The following is a 9,880-nucleotide window of genomic DNA, read 5'->3' as shown; positions in this document are numbered from 1 at the left end:
GATAATTGCTTTTGCTTTTTATTGGAATAACTGTGCTAAATGTCACTAAATTGTAGACCTCTGATCAGACAAAAACACACGATTTAAGACAAGGAAACTGTTAGCTTTCAAAATATATGAATTCATCACATAAGTATTCAAGAAATTAGCTGCACCACTGATCATCACTGATCCCTATTAGCCCAGTAAATTTATTCAGTAATTTATCACTGACATTATATGTTATGTTGATAAAATGTTTATATCTTATACCTTTATATAGTGGGTATTAGAACACTGCCATGCTCTTTGTTAAATCCAGAACTGAATTCAAAATCCTGCTCCTCACATACAAGGTCTTCAATAATCCAGCCCCATCTTATCTTAATGATCTTGTAGTACCATATCACCCCATTAGAGCACGTCACTCTCCCACTGCAGGCTTACTTGTTGTTCCAAGAGGATTTAAAAGTAGATTCGGAGTCAGAGCCTTCAGTTTTCAGGCCCCTCTTCTATGGAACCAGCTTCCAGTTTGGATTTGGGAGACAGACACTATCTCTATTTTAAGATTAGGCTTAAAGTCTATTTTTTGTTAAAACTCCTTTCTCACTAACTATGTGTAATAGACCTCTCTGCATTGAATCATACTTGTTATTAATCTCTGGCTCTCTTCCACAGCATGTCTTTTATCCTGTCTTCCTTCTCTCTCCCCAACCAGTTACAGCAGATGGCCGCCCCTCCCTGAGCCTGGTTCTGCTGGTTTGTTTCCGTTAAAAGGGAGTTTTTCCTTCCCACTGTTGCCAAAGTGCTTGCTCAAGGGGGTCATATGATTGTTGGGCTCTGTATGTATTATTGTAGGGTCTACCTAACAATATAAAGCTCCTTGAGGAGACTGCTGTTGTGATTTGGCGCTATATAAATAACACTGAATTGAATTGAATTGAATTAAAACTGATAAATCTTCTTGGCTTGATTGAAACTGATTTAAACACAGCTTTGAGATGCACACAGGACTGCTCTGAATCCTTTTACAGAAGCAACTAAATCTATATACATGTATATGGTATGGTTTTGTTCTGTCCTGAGATCCCTCTGTTCTCACATTGTCATGCTAGGAAAGCCCAACAGCAATAAGAACCATGTACAGAAGAGTGAAGGCACCAGTGACAACTTATATGGCTCTAAGTTACACATATCTGAAAAGATAAGGCTAGGGTGAAATTTTGGTGCAAAAGAACTGACGATGCACAACAGTTGCAGGCACCTTAAACTCCTAATCCCAAAAGCTTGGATACTGTGTAAAATTTGAATGCAATGATTTGAAAATGTTATAAAAAACATACTTAGAATAGAACTTAGAAAACACATGAAATGTTTAAATTGAGAAAATATATTGTTTTAAGAAAAGACTAGCTTGTTTTGATCAACACATCCCAAAAGAGTTGGGACAGGGCCGGTGTTTCGCACTCTTCTTGTAACATTCTGTCGACATCAGTTATGTGTTTTTAATATTTTCTTTTACAAAACTGAAGCTCTACCGCACAGAGGAAGAACACAAATCAGGTTTTGAAATTCATTAATAATCTCATCCTTTGAGATTATGTCTCCAGTGAGCAACATTAAATTTGAATCATTTTCAAAAACAGAGGCATTTTTATTTTATTCAATCTTTTTCTTTTTAAATTTCCCCTCCTTTCACAACAAAGACTAAATACAGGTGTCATTTGCGTTGTCTAGGGGATGAATGATGAATGCAGTTCAGTTGCTATCCAATTTTCCTCCTCCGTTGGCTTCTTCGGGCATTTAACGGTTTGACTGAGTGATGTATGTCCTGAGTGTGTCACACCAATTCCTGCTGCTGCTCACAGGATTTTCAAGACAAGGAAATGCTGCAAAAACATGGTGAGAGCAATTTGTTTATCAAAAGGCAAAGGCGACGGGGAAAAACAATTCACCGCTTGTCAGAAATGAAGTCGTAAATATTGTAAGACACAATCATAGACAGACTGATGTAACCCTGTCAATGTGTGCATAACCTTTACAACCAGAGATTTTATGGTATGTTTACCAAATTGCTTAATAATAATATAATATATTATAAATATAATAATAATGCTGTGTTCCTGCTTAAAAGGAAATGTGTCAACTTTTCACTGTCATAAAGCATAAAATGAAAAGAACACACTGTTTACTCAGAGGTTGTGTAGAGTTGATACTTTATTCTGTTATTTACCTCTAGCAGCTTTCTGTATCTCAGTCACACTGGATGACCATGGAACGACAAAGAAGCATTTACTATATTTTTAATTACTCTACATTTTCTCACAGATATTGAAACTCTTTAACTTGCACTATTGACCTACTATGAGCCAATATAATATTTTTAAATGCAGACTAACCACATTGTGCAATTACTTTCAGACAAAATACAAACATTGATGCAAACTTTGGTGTAGCTCTAATTCAAAATGAGTATTACTTTAAAAAAAAGAAGAAGAAGAATTTGTCTTACTGTCATAATGTATTTATGTTTTCACTGTGGGTATGAATAATTTGTAAAATATTATAATTTTATTTACATGTTATAGAATCGCCAAATGTTTTGAAAAAATAATTCTGTAATGAATACATTGTAAACATTAATTTTTTTTAAAACAATTACTGCATATTGCGTTCTCTTTGAACTGTCACTTGTATTAGTATCATCCTTGATTGGTATTTTCTAAACTACATTTAAAATAATATACATAACATATTTTAAAGTATTATCACTTAGCAGCCTGTAGCAACAATATGCCTCACAGCTTGCTATGAATGTCAAATCTTTCTCTTGCAAATCCGACAGTCACTAATTCAGACCTTTTTTTTAAATTGTTTTCCTCTCTGGATTTATACCCACAGCCACTTTATTTGTACATATGTTGAACTCCTCATTAACATAAATGTCTAGTCAACCAATCACATGGAAGAAACTGAGTGCATTTAGTCATCTAGACAGGTCAAGATCTACATCAGAATTTAAGTGGCTTTTCATGGCATGGTTGTTAGTGCCAAATGAGCTGGGATTTTCCAATGTAGAATAAAGCCATAGAAAGATAACAGTAACTAACCACTCATTACAACCAACCATTTCTGAATGTACAACATGTCAAAACTTGAAGCAGTCTCGATTTCATTGCACACTAGTGTCAGCATTTCCCTGCCCTACTACCAACTGAACATGATTTAAATTCCTAATCTTACCTGAGTATTGTTGCTGACCATGTCTATCCCTTTATAACCACACTGTACCCATCTTCTGATGGCTGCTTCCAGCAGGATAACACGCCATGTCTCAAAAGCTCAAATAATCTCAAACTGGTTTCTTTAACATAACAATGGCTTCACTGTACTCATTGGTCTCCACAGTAACCAGATCTCAATTCAACAGAGCACCTTTGGAATGTGGTCGAATGGAAGATTCACAGCATGGATACGCAGCCCCTGTTAGGGGAGATGAAAGAAAAACTGTGAATATATAAAAAATTACATGTGCAATTATAATTAAAATATAATCCCATTATAAAGGACAGCATTTTACCTGATCAACAGAAGAACTGAAAACAGTCAATTATAATGTGTTAAAGTGGAGACATTGCAATAATCTTTACTTCATTTTTATCTTTAATTTTAATCTTTATCTTTAAAATCGTGAATACGTTTGAAACAAACACAGTCACTTGGTTACATACCATGCACTGTCCATGAAAGCTACTTGCACAGTAGCTCGCTCTATATTGAATTCAATATTCAATTCAATCAATGAAAGCCATTGAAGAATTCATACAAAGGCCACTAATTACAATTAGCCTACAACAATAACTATTATACTGCAGGCCAATACTGTCAGCGCTAACAATAGTTAATGAGTGACATGTACAGAAGTGGACAAAAGATGTTTTTAGTCAAAAGACATAAATTAACAATGAACCACACCACACTAAGAACAAGATGGATTGATTGTGATAGATTTTTTTCCCCCCAATCAGAAGACTCCTGTGAGGGCTTCAGGGCAGATCTTTTGGATTAACACATCTCAAGTTTAAGGAAGCTGTCTTATTCTTATTGTTATCACTTCCACACAAGCTCAACCTTAATTGGACAGTGCTATAAAACTCTGAATTTTGACTGTACAAATTTAGATACCAATGCTAAGTCTCTTGCGGCATACAAGGCACAGAGCTACTTCCTTCATGCATTTTAAGTATGTGTTGTCAGAAGGCAAAAATCAGAATTTTAACATTTTTGGGGTAGGTTTACATTCTAAATAGAGAGATTGGTTGAAATCTGTCAACAGCAACAAGATTGAGAGGTCCCAGGGACAACCCACAGTCTGTGTCCAAATCCTATGTACCACCGCCAGAACTCAGAATCCCCTCCGATTAAGCCTAGCCAACTGACAGATTTCAGTCTTCTGTCACGTTCCCTCCCTTCATCCTTTTTTGCCATTTTTCATTCACTTTCCATTCCTCTGATCTTTTACTGTCCCTTTAATAATATTTGCTTGTTTTTCAGCTTTTGTTTTTTTTTTAAATATACCTGCTTCTCACATGGTGGCATAGTGGCATCCCCAAGCAGAAGATGTGGACATTACAAGAAGAGTGAGGGGGGTGAGCTTGGTGGGTCGATCTGAACTTGCACACAGCAAGCCTCACTTGGTGCCAGGGCTTTGCTGGATGCCAAGTTTTCTGTGTGACTGTGTGTATATGGACTCTTGGCAATCATTGTTAGCCAAAAGCCAAAGTCTGCCTCTGTGCAGACTTCTGCATGAATCTCTTCAGGGGCTCGCAACCTTTTTTTGGCAGATGAGCCCACATTGATGGCGAGAAATTACAACAACTTATAAATGATTTAAAGACTGCACTTTAATACTATCTTGGACATATTCTGTTTCTTTTCCAGCTGCAGTTACTCTTGTTATGTAATAACTATAATGATTACTTCTCAAGCATCACATTTACATAATGACCTATGACACAAAAGAGACCACATTAAAAAGGAGGAGGAAATAAAATACAAAAATTAAAAATCACAAAATCAAAGACGAAGAGTACAAAAAATAAATATAAAAATAAATATAAAAATAACAAATCACAACAGAGCCATATTCACTCCAGCTACGTATTTGTCCTGCCCATTTTCAGCACAATAGGCTGTTAAACACAGCACTTAATTTGAAAGGTCAAATTGAAAGAAGGGAGAGATAAGGATTTGGTGTACCAATGAGTACATAAAGCGCCACCATAAAGCATTACCAGTATTTTAGGTAATGTTTCTGTCTTCTTCACTGCCCTCTTACACTGTCTCCCTCGTCACTTCATCGCTCTACTCTCTGTCACACAAGCACCCTCAACCACAAGTACAAACACACTCCAGAGGAGCCAAGGTCAACACTCACTCACAGATGTACATCTGTAGATGGCAGGTGATCTGAAAACCAGTGACACAGACTGGAAGATTTGAGGCGACTGGTATAAAAATCAACAAAGCTGCAGTGGTTAATCTTTGCTTTGATCATAAACAGTGCAGCCACACTGTTTGGATTTTCTTTTCTTTTCAGTACAGATGCTTATTATAGAAAAAATTGCAGCTTCTAAGATTAGAGCTGAGTGAATGGAGTAAATTGAATGAAATCTCTGTGGGCTTCATAAGTTTTCATACCTTCCCCACTGTGGATGAAAACACTTCCAGTATCAGAAAAACGTATAATACACTGTAGCATTTCCACATAAAACCAACCTGCTACACTACAGCAAAAATAGAGCTGGCAGTATGGCAAGGTTCGTTACCTTATATATTGCAGAGTCTTCTGCACCCAGTCTTCAAACACATGATCTATCTGTGGCCTTTTAAGAGGAAATGTCAAATCAGCGCCTATGATGAGGTCTGGACGAGAACAACCAATGGGGCATCACTTTTACGTGGAAAAATAACAAGCGCGCCTATCCTCTGCAACGCACAAAAATGTCCATCGTCAGTCATTTAGTCTGGTATTGATTCTTAAAATTGTTTTTGGAGTCAGGAGATGATAGCAGGAAGTATTATAAATCACTTCACTAGTGTCAAAAAACCTTACTATGTAAGTTGTGGAAGTTACGGCATGGATGGGAAAAGTGTGGAAAAAATATTTTGGGATTTTTTGATTATTTTGTAAGTACAGTTATTTTTTTTAGTATTCATCATAATAAAATAACATGATGTTTAGAATCTCCAGATATCTTTCTCTGACTATATGAAGTCAGTACAAGCAACGGCAGTATCTAAAAGAAAGAAGCTCTATATACAACGCATTGACCTTCAGATCAATCTATTGTTATAAAGAAGAGGTCAGATGTGACATGATGCTTTAAATCGTCCTATATGCTGTCAATGCACACCACACTTGTGAGAATCATAGTCTCTAGGTTTTGAGGCTTTTTTGTCAATTTCTGAACAATAAATCATGATGTTACCCTTGAAGACTTTGGTGGATATAAGCCAGATTTTAATGGATTGTCAACATGAACCCACTCTACACCTGGTTTTATCCAAATTCATTCAAAACCTATTAAACTACTGTGGTTTTGACACATACACATGCACACAACCAAAAACATAAACTCCTTGGTGGAAGTAATGATGCAATGATAGAGCTATATTTTATTCTCAGTATAACACATACACACAATGATAAACACAGTATGTCCTACATGTTGCTGCCATTAAATTCAAAAAGAGCAAATATTTTTCCTAAAACAAGTTTTATAAAATATATCTACTTCTAGGCGTAAGCATGTGTTGCAGGCTTGCAGCACCAGCAATCACCATGTAAAAATATAAACAAAATGATTGTACGTAGTTTAAATGTTTGTAGTGTACAAAGGATTATTATAATTGTAGAATGATTTTGACATCCACTCTGCAAACAGAGGATAAATTAAAAAGTGTAAAAAAAAAAAAAAAAGGTGAGTAAAGTCCAAACTTTATTAAGCCTTTCATCAAAGTGAAATTAAAAAAAAAAACCTGGCCAGCGTGTTCTCTGAGCTGCTTGGGGCATCCAGGCCCACACACAGTGAGGCAATGTTTAGAGAAAATGATGAAGCAAGAATGAGAAGGCAACAAGCCAAGCACATGAGAATTGGTATGGTTTACAGTACACTATCCTTACAAGAAGCCACTAAACTCTTTTTAAGGTTAGAGTCTGTTTCTATACTTTAGAACATATTCAAAACCTGGAATGTTTAGAGTTCAAAATAAGGTCTTTCAGGTGTATTTCCTATTTCAAACTCCACTATTATCATAAAAAACAGCAAAACACGTGTTCTGGGCAAAGAATATTACACTGGGTAGTTATCTTTATTTACAATTCCGCAGTTGTGTCTCTTTGCATTGGTATTTGCCAGCACAGATGAACAGAACACCCAGTACCCAGTAGCACATAGCTTGATGTAGATGATGCTGTACATAGGTCAAATGCTGACTGGGTAAAAAAAAAAAAAAAAGCAGACTGGAACAGGGAAAGGAACAACAATGGAACTTACCTTAAATGACCTTAAATGGGTAAAGCACTGAAAAAACCCCATTAAAGAGTGAAAAATGTAGCACAATACCTACAGACAGTGGCTGAATTGTACTTGAAATGGACACTCAATTTCATTTCAGCTCTTTGTATGTTACAATTTCACTCTTCCCTGCAGCTGGTGAGGACCGACAGTAGCACAAGTAACATCAACCCACAGACACACACACAGTTGTTTGTGGCACTGCCACCCCCCTAGTGACACTAAGCGGCAACAACATGTGGATGATAGTCTGCAAAGATCTCTGCAGGGTGTGAATAGAACCATATTGGAGCCCTCAGGGAGTCCCCAGGACTGTCAGGTCTGAAAGTGGATACAGAGAAACATAAAGCCATCCTAATGTAGGAACTGCTCAAATAACAAATGTGTCAGAGAAACAGCCAATTAATTCTGTTTGTGAAATGCTTTTAAGTGGCAACAAACAGCATCTGTGCATGTATACACCAAACCCTATAGCATCATCTTTTCAATTCATTCCTAAATGTTGACCTGAATAAGGCCCAACACTTCAGTGTGAAAGAGAAGAACAAAATAGGCAATAGCGCTTTTTCAACATACTTTCATTTATCATAAAGCGCCTTGAAGGAAAATATAAATTACAGACGGAGAGAGAATAGAACTGCTGTTGGTCCAACAGCCAAGCTCAACCTCATTCAATCATACCAATGTCTGTGTTTAGTTTTTCATCTCTTCTTCCCCGTAATATTTCATACTCTCTCTCAATCTCCTTGCCTGAATACCTTCTGTCTTTTTTCCCTCTTCTTTTTCTGTCTGTATCTGCCTTTTTTGTCTTTCAGACTACACTACTGTGTGACTGCACTTTCAAATATATCCAAATTACAGGAAGAAAAAAAAGTTTGGTGAGGTCCAACAGCCTGGAGATGTGGGGCTTTCTCCTGAATTATGCTATTTGTTTTCTCTCATTCCTGATGGCCTGGTGGGGCTTGCTTTCAACATTTTCATACATGTCCTGCAAAGGCAAGAACAGAGGGGGTGAATAAAAGGGCTTGTGATGGTTTGAGGGGAAGAGAGGGACGGAGAGAGTGTGAGAGAGAGAGTATCATTTGTTTCTATCCTTATCGAGAATAAGTGTGGTCACAAAACTCAAACTAAATCCTCTAAAAAGTAAGACAATTTGGCCACGTTCTTACTTTAGACCAGGTTTAGAAGTGCGGTTAAGATTACAAAGATTCTCGCTAGTTGTATTGAAGATTTTAAATGCTATCCCTCTGCCAGTGATTACAAAAAAATATTATCCAAGGCAAGAGGATCTTTTGCCAAAAGATTTTGGCAGAGTTTGTATCACCAAACATTTTTTTTTGCACCAATTTTGTCATACAATCATTCTCACACGTTTTTTAATTAAGGACACATTTGAAAAAGGGTATTGTTTTAGATTTTTGAATAATAATATAATATTATCATTTGATTATCTAGGGCATTTTAAAGGTCAGTAGTTATTTGAAGAATACTGTGTAAATGTGGTTTGGTTAATAAGGAAACTGCCACTGTTTTTTTTTCTTTCAGTTTTGCAAACATTTCACATTATTTACAAAGATTAGGGAGCACATTAAAGGCCCAATCTGTGAATAAAAAGAAAAAAGCAAGAAAAAGCGCTTTTGTCCAGATGCTCAACATGAAGCTGGAGTTGGCAGCTTCAATTGGAAACAGATAGCATGGCACTGTTCAGTGGTAATCAGATCTGATTTGCCTACCAGCACCACTAGAACTCAACAGTTATCAGATTGTGTCTCATTCATTTAATTCATAAAAATGAAAAATGCACGAGATGTCCAACCAAGAAGTAATCCCACATATAATCCCAAAAAATGGCACAGTGACTTTTTGGGATTTCTGCTGGTAGCCTAACACTCTCACATAAATGACATGATTCCAGGAAAGAATTAAGATAATAAGCCACCCTTTGCAGTCTATGTGTGTCTTTGTGAGTGTGTTTGTGTGTTCCTATTTGTGTGTAAGTTTTACTACTTTACTATTTACGTATTTAGTCTATGTGGAAAATCTGATTATCCTGCCTTATATCCTCTCTTCTTTGTTTTGATTCATACATGCATTTCAAATATTGTTTTTCTTGTTGTCTAGCCTGCACTACTGAGAAGAACCTAGAAATACAATAAAAGTAACTGAAAACAGAAAAATATCCTTGATTTTTAATGTGTTAACAGTAGTTGCATACAAACCTACCACAACCAAAAGTGAAACCCTTGTATAGTGGCATTCTCATTCAATATCTATCCTTCAGACTGGGTGGTAATTTACTGAATGTCTGTTTATGCACTCAC

General features: G+C 36.4%; 1 long non-coding RNA gene across 1 annotated transcript in view; it reads right to left on the bottom strand.

The window, feature by feature from the left end:
- Window positions 1-1,596: 1,596 nt before the first annotated feature.
- The window catches only part of LOC145431455 (uncharacterized), a 75,335-nt gene continuing 67,051 nt past the window's right edge, over window positions 1,597-9,880 (bottom strand). The window contains exons 2-4 of the long non-coding RNA XR_013911759.1: window positions 3,223-3,462; window positions 2,213-2,241; window positions 1,597-1,868 (exon numbers count right to left, since the gene is read on the bottom strand). This is a non-coding gene — a long non-coding RNA (uncharacterized LOC145431455). The remainder of the gene's footprint in view (window positions 1,869-2,212; window positions 2,242-3,222; window positions 3,463-9,880) is intronic.

Source organism: Astatotilapia calliptera, chromosome 10, assembly GCF_964374335.1.
Source record: "Astatotilapia calliptera chromosome 10, fAstCal68.1, whole genome shotgun sequence".
NCBI classification, from domain to species: Eukaryota; Metazoa; Chordata; class Actinopteri; order Cichliformes; family Cichlidae; genus Astatotilapia; species Astatotilapia calliptera.
Note: the sequence above shows the minus strand (reverse complement) of the source record. Positions and strands in the feature narration are given on the sequence as shown.